Here is a 16,918-nt window from a genome sequence, read left to right on the forward strand (position 1 = left end):
ACTTTTATATATACAGTGGTGGCCAAAAGTGTGGACATTTTTTGAAAGTTTCATGTTTTTCAACTTTGCGTGCTTGTAGAATATATTAATTTTCACTTAAATACAAATGTTTATATATCAAATTGAAGGTAATTTAATGTAAAATTTAATAACAAAAACAGTATTACAATATCTGTATTCCAAACAAAGTTGCGCTAATTTTAGTAAGATGTATCTTAGATTTGCATTTTTTTAAAGTGATACTTACACAATCAATACTTAGTAGGATAACCCTTATTTTTTAAGACAGCTTCACAGCGTATTTTCATCGAGTGAACGAGTGTTTGGAGTTCATCTTTCGTAATCACATGGTGTCAAGAATCAATTATAGATTCAATAAGTTGTCTTTTATTGGAGGGACGTTTTTTTCGTACAAGAATTTTCAAACGTTGCGCAAATTTTCAATTGGATTGAGATTAGGACTGTTTCCTGGCCATGGTAATACATCTATGCCTTTATTTTGAAACCATGCTTTGCATACTTTTGCTGTGTGGCATGGAGCTGAATTCTGCTGAAAAATAAATGGTGATTTGTTGGGGAAGAAATCCCTGATGGAAAGTATCAATTTTGGTTCCGGGACAGTTTCGATGTATTTTTTGGCATTCAGGATGCCATCAATCACTTGAATTCGGCCCACACTATCTGCAGAAATACATGCCCAAATCATTAGCATTTGTTGTAGTTTTTATAGTTGCTTCAATGCAATCAGGATGAAGTCCTTCACCTACTCTACGTCTCACATATTTTCTACTATCACTACCAAAGAGCGATATTTTAGTCTCATCGCTCCAGATTACTTGCTTTCATTGATTTTCTGACCATTTAATGTGTTCTTTTAACTTAACTCGTTTTTCACGTTGCTTCTGATTTAAATATGGTTTTTTCCTTGGAATTCTAGCTTGTAGTCTAAATCCTGATAACCTTCTTCTTATTGTTCTTGAACTTACTGCAATACCCGCTGCATTCATTTAACATCTAATGGCATCTGATGAAATTTTTCTATCTTGAAGGCATAGCCGTTTAATTTTTCTATCGGCAGTAGCACTTGTGCACTTTTTTCGGCCTGATTTGGCCTTATTTTCCACTGATTTCGTTTTTTCATAACGTAAACAGAACTTTCGTACACCAGAACAAGTCACTGAACCACCAACTTGTCTTGCAATTTCAGCATAAGAGAGGACAATTTCTCTCAATATGACAATTCGGCTTCTTTTTGTAGATGTCCAATCAGTTCTTCTTGTTAATGACATTGTTTAAAATTAGTTTAATTAGAAAAAAGAACTTGAAATATTCAAAAACAGCAATACTCCATTTAATTGTACTTGTATGCATCATTCCGCAAAATATTTCCACTACAATAACTATTTTACATACCAAATAACCTAAACTATAGTTACAGATATTTGATGGGGTCCTCAGAACAGTGTTTGTGATTGGCTAGTACGCTTTTATTGCAAAACACGTCATTATTCAAAACGATTTGTGTTTGTTTGTTCTACTAAAATGAGAGTAACTTTATTTGTAATACAGATATTATAATACTGTTTTTGTTATTAAATTTTACAATAAATTACCTTCAATTTGATGTATAAACATTTGTATTTAAGTGAAAATTAAGATATTCTACAAGCACGCAAAGTTGAAAAACATGAAACTTTCAAAAAATGTCCACACTTTTGGCCACCACTGTATATATATATATATTAAGAGTAATATATATATATATTGGATGGATTTTTTGGCGAAACTTTTCATGAGCAGAAAAAAAAAAAATAATAATTAGCGTTTATGCATTGGATTCTGGTTCATTATAAAAATGGTGTTTTCTATAAAATTTCAATAAAAGAATTTTTAAATAAAAGTTTTTAACTATAAAATGTGAATTTATAAATTGTTGTTGTGGAATGAATTTATAATAAAGATATCTGTTCTTAATTCGAATTCCTTGCAGTAATCTTTTATATGTAAAGGGCAATTTTTAGGATTTTTATTTTTTACGAGCTTAAATGCTTACAAAAATAAGTATTTTTTTTTTCCTTCTTTTTTTTCAAATTTTACAAACTTTTTTTTTGTTGTTATTATTATTATTATTATGGTTGACATAGATATTCTGTCAACAATTTTATTTATTAATCTGCATTTTAACAAGATGCATTTACCCATACGTCATTAAAGGGAGCACTTGGAATAATATAGTTTCTGTTCTGAAATGATGAAAAGAAACAATGAAAACTCTTTGAATTTAAGAGTAATAACGTTATTTATTGTTGAAAATTAAGCAAAAAAAAAAAAATCAGGAAATATTTGTACAATAATTAAATTTTATCGCTGATTTTTTTTTTTTTTAATTTTAAGATGATGTAAAAATTACCTTTCTACTATAATATTTTCGGAAGTTATCACGGAAAAAAAATCAAAATTTCGTTTAATTTTAATTAATTGAAATTTCAGGAAAAAAATTCTTCTGAGTAGCCTATTCCCAGCATTCAAGGGAAATATGTGTCAAATTTGATATCTGTTGATCAAACGGCATGTCATGTAAAGAGCAAATACTCACATACGCACGAAGACACATACATTCATCTTTATTATTGGTATAGATAATGCATTTCATATTTGTAAAGATGAAATTAAATTTTGTAATGTAATTTTCATTCACTCTCTCAGGTGACAGAGTTTCGAAATTGCACGGTATGTTTGTATTCTCTGTGACTATACATAATTTTACTAGAAATTAACTTTTCAATTTACTTAATTTTTAATTCCACATGAGTAGTGCCATCCGGTACTAAATTTGAGAACAAACAATATATTTTTAAATTTCATATTACATATAATCTGCACTAATTATAACGATAAATTTGTGTGTGTTTGTATTGGTACTGTACAGCGTAAATCGCTTGATCTATAAATACCAAATGTTGCACATATATGGAGGGCGGAAATTTGCATTTCGGTGCGATTTTTTGAGTTTTCAGTTAATTAAAATTTGTGAAATTTCGGCGTTTTTCGTAATAATTTCTGAAAATATTACAGCAGAAAGACAGTTTGTACAACATTTTAAAATTCAAAACATTATCTTTTTAATGATACCAAATTTTTTGCCATATAATTTTCCATTCATTAAAAAAGTTTTTAAGCATATTTTACAACACTATATTTTAGTACTGAAGTGAAACTTAAATCATTTACATTGTTGCTCCTAATACCTCGTCTTGGCCTTTTCCCACTAATATGACCGAGATATAAAGGTTCGGTTTATTTTTCCATGTTGAGTTGGCTTCAATATCAGGCATGCTTTTAATAAATTCTTTTTTATATATTTTGTTGTATTAAATAAAGTAAGTCCGCTCTTTTGCAACCAAAACTGTGTGATTAATGAAAATTTGAATGTTACTGTTTTTTAAAAACGCGGAATTCCATTGACCATTTCGAAGATACACCAATCAGTGCCCTGAGTTTCCCCAAGATCGATCTACCTAATATAATTGAATTTTTGATTGTAATAAAATAAGGATATTCAAGACCTCATAATTTGGTTACATTTGACCGCAGAAGATGGAAACGTCAGATTGTCAAGATTATTTTACTGAATAGGATTCCTAGGCCTGAAGGACAGTATAAAATTTAGACTTCATAATCGTTTTCAGAAGCCCTTTTTTTATTGAAATAAAATAAAATATTACGTCATTTAAATCTTTTAGAAAGCAAAATTGAAAATCAAATTTTATGATCAGGCCAAAGAAAATATTATTGAATAATGTTTATATATAATTCATAAAATATTAAAATATTCTGTAATACAAATTAGATTTCAATTCTGAAATCATATTTTTTTTAAAGACGTGTTTGGTTTTAAAAAAAATGTATTTATTGAAGTTCTATCGATTCTTGCTTCAATTTCAAGTTCACATTTTATGGCAGCTGATAGAAAATTAGAGAAATGCATTGAAGATTGAACAGAATAAGTAGCTTAAACAGCAGTATCGGTGATATGTTTATAAAAATTTGAAGCTTAAAAACATTTTGCTTGAGAATTTATTAAGAGAGCAAGTTACATAAAATATTTAATTGAAAAGCAAATGTTAATTCTGGCAAACTAGCTAGTTGCCAAAGGGGGATAGTAACTATGATTTTAAAATAAAAAATCAATTAAATTTTTTTAAATCTATTTTTAATTCACTAATCAGCATATCTTTTTAAAAGTTTTATATTTTTTTTATTAAAGTTATTTTACATTCCTGGTAAATATCGGTTAGAAATAAATATTGCCACATTGAAGAACGACAGTCGAATCTCCATGGCTAAATGGTCATGGCACTGGTCTCATGATTAAGAGACCTGGGTTCGAATCCTGCTAGAGACAATCTGAACATCTACCATTCTAATTACGAATCAACCTTCGGTTGAACGGTCTGCGCTGCCGAAATCTCCCCAACCGATAGTGAATTTTTTGGGAGGACTCGGGCGTTATCGCCTATAACTTCCATTCCATAGTTTGATGTAGAGTTTCATCGCACCATAGATTAACTTAATATTACTGTGCATTGTTAAATGGGTAAGGAAAAAGAAAAAAGGAGAAATTAATTTTAGAGATTAGTTATTGCTTAAGATTTTATTTAAAAAAAAACATGTTAATTTATTGTAAGTAATAATAATTAGTGAGGTTAGAAGTAGGTAAATAAGGGATACAAAAAAGGTCTGTCTAAGTTTTTAAGTTAATAGATTAGTAGTGGTAGTCTGTTAGACAGTAAGGGGATTTCCCCGTCCTTGGGGAGGTGGGGAGGAGCCATCAGCTGATTCTTCTAACAGGACATAGTGGGTTTGCCAGTGCTTCCCCCCCCCCTTTTTCTTATTCTTCTCCAAGCTTGCTTCAATGGGTTGGAGTGCTACTTTTTTTTCTTTCTTTTTTTCCTAATTTATAATTTTTGGGGGGTCTTTTTTTTGTTGCATGGGTTTTTAGGGTCGTACCGAGGGAGGGATTTTATAGTAATATTGTCCATTTTATCTATTCGCTGAAAGAATGCTGTTGATAGTTTTTTGATAAATTCTTCTATTGTTAGGATGCGGAGGTCCTTTCGTATGTTGTTATTTCTGAACCACAGCATTTTGGAGATCTGACGCAGTGTAGAGTTTGGAATGATTTACAGAAATCTCGATTAGGTTTTTGCATTATAAATGTCTCCTAACTTAATTCAGAGACAACATCCAGTCTATAAATTTAATCATATTAAAAATTTAGTAATTTTGTAAATAATGCGATATTATTTTCAGAAAAATTAGACATATCGACCGAATGAAAAATTGAACCCAATATAAAAGAATATAATTAAAAAAATAAAATAATAAACAAAAATCGTTTATTTAAACTTTAATTTATTTTTGCAAACAGCTGCCTTTATTTGAGAAGCTACTTTTAAGCGATTTTTTTCTTTGATGAATAAGGCAAACAAAAAAGGGTAAAAATATAAATCTCATGTTATTAAAAATTTTTGATTAAAAATCTTCATCACTAAATAGATGAATAAAAATTTTGCTAAATACTGAATTCCAAATAGCTCTTCTCGATCCTTTTTAATGAATATTAAATCAAAAGAATAGCATTAGAGTAAGATGCTGATACACGTTCGTAATTCCAATCTTATTGAAGAATTATATAGTTGTTAATGTGTTTATCTATACGTTAACATGAGTTACAAGACAGATTACCGCTCCCAAAGCTTGAACATTTAGCAGAGAGTATAGATGATTTAGAGGTTAAAAATGTGTACTTTTAGGTAATTTATCAAATTTTACAATTTAGTTTTAATTAATCTCTCTCTCTCTCTCTCTCTCTCTCTCTCTCTATATATATATATATATATATATATATATATATATATATATATATATATAAATAAATCTCATTCGACACAGCTATTTAAAAAAATGGTTCAATTTTTGCTATGAAAACATTGACTATATTAAAATTCAACTCAAAACAGCGAACTCAAAACCGGATTAAAATACATAAAAAGTAAAAAAAGTATTAAATAAGAAATAAATTTTTGAAACATTAACTCGAAATGAAAACTTGGAATCTCTGTATAGTATAACTGATTCAGAAAGGTATAATTCATATATACGGAGAAAAAAAATCAAATCGATTCATCGTGATTATCATAATTCCAATATTCTTTATCAAGCATTTGTAATATTTATATGGGAAAAATAGATTCAGTTTAATCAATTTTACTTATAAAAAACATCCATTTAAAATAGATATTCACAGACCAATGCGAATGTCAAATAGTTTGTTATATTATTTGTGTAAACAAATTACTATATGTTTAAACTTTTCTAAATTTGTCTTTTTTTACAAAATTTCTATGAAAATTTATTCATTTGCCTTTATAAAATGAATTTTGAAGGAAATGGGGAATATTTGAAGGAAATGAGACCATAAGTTCACTGAAATTCCCCATTTCCAAACATAGGTTAAAATTAATTATCAAGTTTCGTATGGGAAAAATGTTCATTATCCCATAAAATAGAATCATTATCCATCAATCACTCTCTTACAAGAATGAGAAATATGCATTCCCTACAGCTTTTCTAACAGTTCGCCAAATTTTCTTCTAAAAGATAATTAAATTCCATAAATCCCAGCGCATCTGCCGTACGACCACCCGGTGGTTTTACTGCCTTAGCCAAATTGGGGCAGCTTTTCAAAAGCAGAAGAGATGGGTAAGTAGATGGAAGTGGAGTAATCAATTACGAATTATCGTACATATCTATTTTTCTTTCTTGATGCCCATAAAAGAATCTGTAGTAGTAAGAAATACTACTCTGCAAATAAAATTGGCTTCCTTTGAGAATCTACATTTAAGAGATTTTATTTTGATGATTATAATGCTAAATAAGGAAGGTGAAAATATCAAAATAATGTTTATTAAAATTATTTGATAAAAAAAAAACCTTCCCTTTTAAATAGAAAAGTAGATGAATAAAAATTTTGCAAAATGCTGTATTCCAGATAGCTTTTTTTTATAATGGATATCAAATCAAAAGAATAACATTAGGTCAACATACAGATATGCAATCGTAATCTCACTCTTACTGAAGAATTATATAGTTGTTCATGTATTTATCCATACTTTAACATGAGTTATAAGACAGACTACAGACTCCTAAAATTGAAAATTTATCAAATATGCTTTAAAGGTAGAAAATGTGTGCTTTGATCCAATATATCAAAATTTCCAATTATAAATTTAACTAAACAAAATTTTGATGTTTTCCTCTTATAATTTCCAAAATATATTATTGTATAAAAATGATACTAACACCATTTTCCAAACTTAATGACAAAATCCTTTTATTGATATCAATTTCATTTTCGGACAGTTATCTTTTTAATATTAATAAATTAAAAAAATATTTTAGAGTGTATTTCTACAATAATTTTTATTATTGTAATGAAATTCATTTCATTTCCAATATTTTATCAAAATTTCACTATTCAGGTAAAGAATTTATTATTTTGCCGTTAATTTAAAATTGTTTTTTTCTGTCACTCATCATTACAGGTTTGTTTTTATGTAACATAGTAATTAAAAAAAAGTATGTAAGCAATGATAACAATAATTTTCAAAAAAAAAAATGAAAATGGATTATTATGTTTGAATTAGTAGCTAAAAAATCTTTTACAAAGAGGATAAAAATTCCTTATGACAACAAATCCTTATGACTCCTCTTGACAGAACGCAATTTCTCGTTATCTTCAAGATTTTATATGTTTAATAAAAAAGCTTAGGTAAATTAGCACTGCCGTATTCGAAATTTTGTTAATACCAGTTTATTATTCAGATTTAATACTTCAAAAATAATATTTGGAAATAATGAAATTTTCTTCCTGAAGCATTAACAGAGATTTCGTTTATTCGCAAAAGAATTATTTTTCTTCAGACGTAGAATTTTCTTTTAAAAAAATGCTGTAAAAAAGTTTAATTGATTAGTGATGGCATTCAGGTGCCTAATTTTAAGGGTAAATAACCAGAGTGGATATTTATTTTTCAATTGATTGTATCCATATGAAACAACTGTGTGATCTGATATGCTATGTATAAAGAGACAGAAAAAGTATAAAGATGAGCTAAAATAGAGAGAGAGAGAGAGAAACATATGAAATCTTAAAAAAAATTAATAAAAAAAAACAATAACACATCATACATTTTACATACTTGATTTAAACATCAACTCTTTTTAGTTACAATGAACAGGAATATATACACTTAAAATGATATACACTTAAATGATTGTTTATAGTTTTTTTTCTTCCAATTTTTCTTCCGTGGTTTAAGCACTAATAAGAATCATTTTTCAGAGGTAGAATCTGAGATTTGAGAGAAGTTGCATAGATTATTGGCTTTTATGCAAAATATATTATATCATATATTCCACTTGCAAATGATTATGCATTCTCTTTGTTCATTAAGTTATATTTTTCTTTTTCTTTCAAATTCTCTTTATCTGTTTGTAAGTTTCCAATTTTATGATCCAAGTTCATAACAACATATCAAGTTCAACTGCTCTTTCATATGTTGAAAGATTTCTTTTTTCTTCTTCTGTGATTACAATGGCACAGGAAATTCTTTCAATTGCATTTAAAGTGTACAAAAGCACTTTGATTTTTAAAATACTGGTTTCATCAAAACTCCTTCATCAAAATATATTTTATGATCCTTCTCATATTTTTCATTTCCTGTCCATCCTTTTTTCTGTAATGAATAAAATGGTGGCGTGGCTACAGCGGACGTGGCTAGAGCGGACACTCCGAAACTCATCGTGGTTAGAGCGGACACATTTTCCCCCCATCTTAGAACAGATAAAGGGTCAGAGCGGACAGTGGCTACAGCGGACACGTGAGAGGAGCTGGGTGGGCAGAGCTCCCAGAACATTCTTGGCAGAACATTTTTGCACCTATTGTGTTATTTCCCTAATCAGTCGGGAGTGGGAGAAATGCATACGAACATTTGCGTACAGGTCATAAAAGGCCAATAAATCTCGCGTAGCTCTTTGAAAAAAAGGGGGTAGGGAGTAATTCGTCTAGGTTTGCTAAAACATATGTTATTTGTTGGCAAGAGTATTTGGCGAGAAAATAATCTTAAAATAATGAAAAAGTCTTAACAAAGAGAGATAAGTTAAAAAAAGCCAAAAAGAAAAATACCCTCAGCTCTTGATAATTTTTAGAATAGAAAGGTATTTAGTTTTATACTTTCAGTTAATGACAGAGGGCCCTGCAGTCAAATTTATTCAAGTCATAATCAAGTATTGATTAAATTAATTTTGCAACTTCATTTTAGTAATATTCCTAATTACCATTTACAAGTTATTCGTTATGCTATTTTATAATTCTAAAAAGTTTGGAGCTTTACAGTTCCCGTTCCCCATATATTTCAAGAAGAACTTTCAGAATTATATCAGAAAGGTTATGATTTCGTTACTAAAATACCGACGTACTCCAATGCCAAGACTGTTTTATGTAAGGAGAGGAGAAAGGCTTTGGGAGCTACCCAAATTCAACCAAATGCCAAAGACATTCAGTTTGCAAATGATACACTTATGCTTTTAAATGGAGAAAACTTTCTTCGTTTAGATTTTCAACATGACAAAGATAGCAGGATTTTAGTATTTGGAGGAGAAGAATCTCGGTACCTTTTGGAAAATGGAAAGACCTTTTTCTTAGATGGAACATTTAAAAGTTGTCCGAAACAGTTTGCTCAAATATATACAATACACGTCGATTTAAGGAGTACAGCAACTGAGACCAACGTTTATCCAGCGCTTTTTGCATTTCTGCCTGATAAGAGACAAGCAGCTTACATTACAATGTTTCAGGAAGTGAAACGTTGGTGCCCTAAGTGGAAGCCGGACATTATAAAATTGGATTTTGAAGCCACAGCCATCAATAGTTGCATGTTAGAATTTCCCAGTTCGACAATTTCCGGTTGTAACTTTCATTTTAATCAGTGTTTGTGGCGTAAGATACAAGAAATGGGTCTAGTAAAGGAATATAAATAGAACGAAGATATAAGAAATGTCTGTAGAATGATTTCTGCATTAGCTTACTTGCCAATTGAACACATAGATGATGCTTGGAGCATTGTATGGGAAAAAGCTTTTAGCATTGACAAATTTACCACATTCATCGATTATTTTGTCGAGCAGTGGATGGACAATCCAAAAATACCCATTAAAGTATGGAATGTATATGGACAGCGTCATAGGACAAATAATTCTGTTGAAGGGTGGAATTCCAAATTAAATGCAATCACTGGCAGAAATCAGCATAATGTCTACTTATTAGTTAAAATACTAAAAGAAGAAACACAAAAAGTGTCTTTTAATTTGAAATCCAGAGAATTAGGCGACCTTGGAATAAAAAGGAAAAAAGCATATGTAAAATTGGATGAAAGAATTGAAAACATCCTAAAAGAATTCGAAACATCAATCAATTTAGAAAAATGTCTAAAATCTTTAAGTTTTGCAACTAGGTTGGACTAAATCCAATGGTAAATGATATTTATGCCTTTATAATAAAGGTTAGTTAGTATTTATTTAATTGTGTTTATTTTTGTTTACTTGTATCTGTTTTGTATATTTTACTTCCAGTATTTATGTTTACTTACATTAATGAAACTAATTAATTTTATGGCAATTGCACCTGTTCTAATATTTATTTGACTCTAAATTACAGTTTTCCACAAAATCCCTGAAATTCGTTCATACCCTTCATTATACTGTTACTTACTATTAATTTTTAATGTTTAAAATGCATTCGCACTATAATATAATATAAATAATCAAATTTGATTGGCAAAAATGCATTTATCCTTGTAATTCGATAATCGAGTGCAAAAACAGAAAACTTCGGTTAAAAAAAAGCATTATCCCACGTGACAGAGATTTGCCACTTAAAATACTGTTTTAAATTATATTTGCGATTTTTAAAAGTATTTATTTGCTTATTTATCTGCATCCTTTATCTGTTCTAAGATGGGAGGAAAATGTGTCCGCTCTAACCACGATGAGTTTCGGAGTGTTCGCTCTGACCACGAAATCTTATGTGTCCGCTCTAGCCACGTCCGCTCTGGCCACGCAACCGAATAAAATCTGTCTTCCATTCATTGCCGTCTATTTTCTTTTATTGGCCCAATTGATAAATGTAAGTTAAACCATTCAGACAGTTTCAACCTACTTGTGTCGTCAGCTTTAAAATTTTTACTGAAGGTGAATTGAATCAATACTAAATTATTTTTGGAAATTAGCCTCTTTTCACATTTTTGTAATGGAGACAATGGAAGTTGTTTTAAAAAGATATTTTCCAAGCGATTAAATTGCCTATTGAACAAATGAATTTACAGATCATTTGATTCAGGGATTATGATTAACTTTATTATTGATTCTAAATTTCAAATAATTTTTGAACTTAACAGAGTTGAAATTCATTAATCCATTGTAATTACCATAATTTTAAAACAATAAAAATTATTCTTCCATTCTATTTTTCTACAAAATTTTATTCTATATCCTCATAGAAATTGTCTTTTTTTTTAATAATTTAGTCAAAACCTTAATTTTAAAAGATAAAATAGATGTATAAACTCTATAGGTTTTAGGGATTTTCATCCTATTCCATAAGATGGAGCAAATGTTTTTCATTTTGTTAATGGTTTGGTTAATTGATATATGAAATTCGTATAATACAATAATGAATGCTCGTGAAGCATATCACTTTTATTTCATGAATTATTACTGCAAAATCAAAATGAGAAGAATCCAAGCTCTCATAAACTGAGAAAAAGAAAATTTTCTTCAGAAAATCTAAGTGCTGAATGAAATATGATTTAAATATTATGCAAAAATTAGCAAATGATTTTTTGCAATATAATTGAAAATTCTATTGTACTAATTTAAAATAAACTAAAATTATTATAGTAAGTTCAAAAATAATTTTTATTTTTGAAAATTAAAAATACATTCCAAATTTTCTTTAAAAGTTTTTACTTCTATGCCTTGTTATAAAAGTAGAAGTTTCAGCATTTTGAACAAATTTATAGGCATGAGGGAAAATAGTTAAAACATCCAAGATATAAAATTTTGTTAGTACAAGTTTTCTTTAAAAATGTTATTATACCAGCCATATAATTAGAAAGAATTTATTATATTACCTTTTCAGATTTAGTTTGGCTACTTTCTATCAAAATTCTGATTTTGAGCTTCAATAGAGAAATTAAATTCTGATATGCATAAATAAATTTGGAACAAGAAATATGAGTATTAATAAAAGAACTTTTAAAAATCATGTAATATTAATCAGCTTATATATATAGTTTTTAATTCAATATAAATCTTGTTTTAATAAAATGAAAATTAATTTTTATTAAATAAAAAATATTGAATATTTTGATCATTCCTTTGAAGATGTTTGATTATCATACTTTTTAACAGAGAATAAACCATATTTTATCAAAAACATAACAAAAATCATATATAGTAAAAAGAATTCAAATATATATAGATTTCTTTACAATACATCATTTTACACATAGGAAGTATTCAATTTTAAAACAAATATTTAAGTGTTTATCATGCAAATTATCACCATTAAAATATGAACAATTTAAAATAACTGATTTTATAATATATTTTTTCAACAAAGCAATTAAAAAAAAAAAGAACAAAACTACAAGAAAGTATAAATTTTTATTATTGCAATTTTTAGACCACAAAATTATAAATGCTTTATTGCTAAAACAAATACTAGCAAAAAATAAAATAAAAGCATGCCTGCAGTTATAAAAATGTTTTAAATGTTCTATAACACTAATTTATTACTTAATTAGGTGAAAAAAATAGAATATAATTTTCCACATTTTAAAAATCTCAGCTATTTTGTTTCAAAACACTTAGCTCTATACATAAAAAAAATTATGAGCATTAAAATTAATGTTTAATTGTATAAAAAATTAAAATACTTCACAATAAATATTGCCAATTATAAGAAATAAAATTAAAATAACATAGAATTTGTATTCTGAATAAAGAGTCACTTTTAGATTCCATTAAGAATTTAAATGAATCTTGTAAGTTCAATTGCATTACTTGGTCATAACATTAAATTTTATTTAACAAACCAATGGAAGATAAAATTTAATTCTGAGTTAACACATTAGTTTCTTGTCCTTTAATTAATTATAAATAGAATGCGCCTGTGGAAAATTCCACTTTTCCAAGCTCTTACTGTTCTCAGGCAATCAACATTTATTTCTAGTCAAAAATTGGATGAATTTTTGACAAGAAAAAACCTCTGACCCTCTCCCCCCCCCGTCGGCGAGAAATTGAGAGTTTTGTCGACAAAAGTGTTCACCATTTCAGGATGGTTATAGATAATTGCGCATTATCGAATATGATTATACTTAAAATCCGCCTTAAAGTTAATATATTGTAAACAGTCGAAATATTCAAGTAATGGTTCAAGTGTTTTGGCTATATTTTGCAAAATAATCGATATGACGGTAGGTCAATAATATACCATATTTTGCTGACAATTTTTGATAGACCGAACTAAGAACTGAATGCAATGGATGTCGAAGACGTTAAGTTCGGAGATTTTCAGACATCTGATTTAGATGTCTTTCATTCAGCTTATAATTTGTACTACTTTTGGCAATATAATCGAGAAGGTATCAAGTGAATTAGATATCGACAAGTTGATATTCTCATTTTGGTAGCAACTTTTTGGTCGGTCGACTATGAACTCGATGCGGTGAGTTCTGAAGAAGTTAAATCTGTAGATTATCAGACATTTGATTGAAATGTTGTTCACTTATCTTATAATTTGCACTACATTCGGCAATATATTCAACAAGTGAATAAGATACCGCATTCTGCATATAACATGAACTAAATTTGATGAATGTTGAAGACTATATCTACAGATTTTGAGACATTTGATTCAAATGGCGTTCATTAATCTTTTAATGTGCACTACTTTTGGCAATATAACCGACAAGACGACATATGAATAAAACATAAGACATGTCGCATTTTGCTAAAAAATTTTGATTGGCCGACTAAGAATTAATCAGAATAATATAAGAACATTTGAGGTAATGATGCGTTTTCAAGTGATTTTTGAATTTTAAATTACTTAATATTTCCCTTATTATCAAATTTAAAATTAAATAATTCCATGCGCGAGTTAGACTCACCATTGTATACGAAGGGGTTAAGAAAAACCAATGCATGCAATTGAGAGGATAAAACTCACCTTTTGGGAAGAATATTAGCTTGCAATGACTTCGAATTAAGAAAGTACTTAACCATAAGAAAGTTTACTTAAATGAAGATAGGTGAATTCATGTTCAAGATCTAATTTTTTTTTAATAAAATACATTTGTTTCTTAAGCCTAAATATATAGAGAAAAATAAATACAAGAGGCATCTAACGTTTAAGCAGTCCATTTTTCATAAGAATATTTTTCATATCTTACATAAAATAGTAAGTTTGTACATATATTTACAAAATATTTTCCCTGGCTTTCTTAAAAACAACATCGTTGGATCTTTTCCGCATTCTATATTATTCGTGTCCGAATTATAATAATTTTTTATTGAGTGCGCGCACTTTTATTCTTCTCGAATTCGAAACACATCTTTATTCCTGTTCGTTGTTGCAATCCCTATTGAGCAAATATTTTAGGTAAGGGACTAAGCAGAAAAATCGGTTTTTGGCGAAAACATCGAATATTTTTTATTTATTATTCTGGATTTTTAAAAAAGTTTCTTTTATAAAACTTTTTCTTTCAACATTCGTTTTATATAGTTTCTGATGTAAAATAAGACCCGTCTGCTCCCCTACCCGTCTGCTAATCCCTGCAGCCGCCTCATTACGCACAAATATAAATAAATCGTATCACGGGATTATCCTTTTATTAAGAAAGATCGTGCATAAATAAGGACTACTTTCATCGTAGAGTCATTACTTTCGAGCCGACAATCGACACCCTATGCATTCCAAAAATGAGCGTCATTCTTGGCTTCTAAATAAATTTTCTCCTTTTGGCGCAAAAAAGCTATTCCGCAAGCAACCATAACATCCAATTCGTCTTTCCACCCATTTCCATCACCACCCTAATGAAAACCGTACTTTAGAGCTGTTTCCCCTCCCCATCACTTCTAATGCTCCTCCATTTTGGACTTCTAGTAGGTAGGGGAGTTCAAGCGTCCTCTGGTTAACGAGTCTGCATTTTATACTGTTTGTTTTGTGATAGGCTGTATATTCTTCGGAGTCATGTTTAAATAAATATTTTTGTTGTTAAAACATAATCTTCTTAAACAAGTTAATTCTTCTTTGTGAACTACATTTTAGAAAGCTTCAATATGGAGATCATAAATACCTAACTCCTTATACTTATAAGGAACTATATTACCAAATTTATCATTTAAAGTGCATTCAACAAATGTAAGGAAAAAATGTGTGCTGAAGTTGTTTTTCAAGATAATTTAAAATTGCAGCCGTTTTCTGAAACAGTAGATAATCTCTGTGAGTCAGCTGAAAAAAGATCCCATTCAAAGAAACTGCAGCATGTGTGCAAAGTATGTGGAAAAAAATGTTCTTCAAATCGTGATTTAAAAATGCATTTATTTGTGCATACAAAGGAAAAACCCCATGTATGTGAAGTGTGTGCTAAAGGATTTACTTTAAATAAGAATTTAATAAAGCATTTACGTATACACACAAAAGAAAGACCATATGTGTGTGAAGTTTGTGGTAAGCGATTTTCTCAAAATTACACATTGAAGAATCATTTGCTTACACATACAACAGAAAAGCCCCATATGTGTGAAACATGTGGCAGGAAGTTTTCATTAAAGTTTTATTTAAAAAGGCATTTACTTACACATACAAAAGAAAAACCATATGCATGTGATATTTGTGACAAAAGATTTTCTCAAAGATCTAGTGTAAAAGCACATTTGCTGATTCACACACAGACAAGATCTTACAAATGTGAAGTATGTGACAAAACATTTTCTCATAAAAGTACTTACAACTCGCATTTATTTACTCATAAAAATGAAAAGCCCCATGGATGTGAACTTTGTGGTAAAAAGTTTTCGAGATTTTATCGCTTAAAAACACATTTACTTACACATACTAATGAACAACCGCATGTATGTGAAATATGTGGTAAATGTTTTTCCCAAATTGAATATTTGAAAAAACATTTACTCACACATGCAAAAGATGAATCCCCATAAATGTAAAGTATCTAGTGAAGGATTTACTGAAAATAATAATTTGATTGCAAATTCATTTATTACAAGAGAAAATTGCTTTTGAAGGTGACACGTGCTATAAAAACTTTCTTCAAGTACCTGTGGTAAAGTTTCGTAAAATCAAATAACATCTATAAATTCATATGTGAAAAAAAAAAATTCCATGAATATATTGTGTGACAGAAACCTAATATAGTTCTTAAAATATCATCTATTTGTTAAAATGTAGAAATTAATTGTTCTTTCATGTAAGATTTTCTCTTATATATATATATGTTTAATTATTAAAGACGAAAATAAAATTTTGTTTATTGTATTAGAACTGCCAGTTTAAAAAGCTCCATGAGGATTTATATGCTTTATAAAAATAACAACAAATTTTCTTTATATCATATTTATAGAAAGTAAGGCTAATGAAAGAAGTAGGAAATATTGAATCTTCTGAAGAGTATAGTTAGGCAGACATTTATATAATCGTTCATACTTATGATTGCTAGATTCCTTGAAATTTCAAATAATAGGAAAATTACTTCTGTTATTTTATAAGCATAAC

This window comes from Argiope bruennichi, chromosome 7 (assembly GCF_947563725.1).
Source record: "Argiope bruennichi chromosome 7, qqArgBrue1.1, whole genome shotgun sequence".
Lineage (NCBI taxonomy): Eukaryota > Metazoa > Arthropoda > Arachnida > Araneae > Araneidae > Argiope > Argiope bruennichi.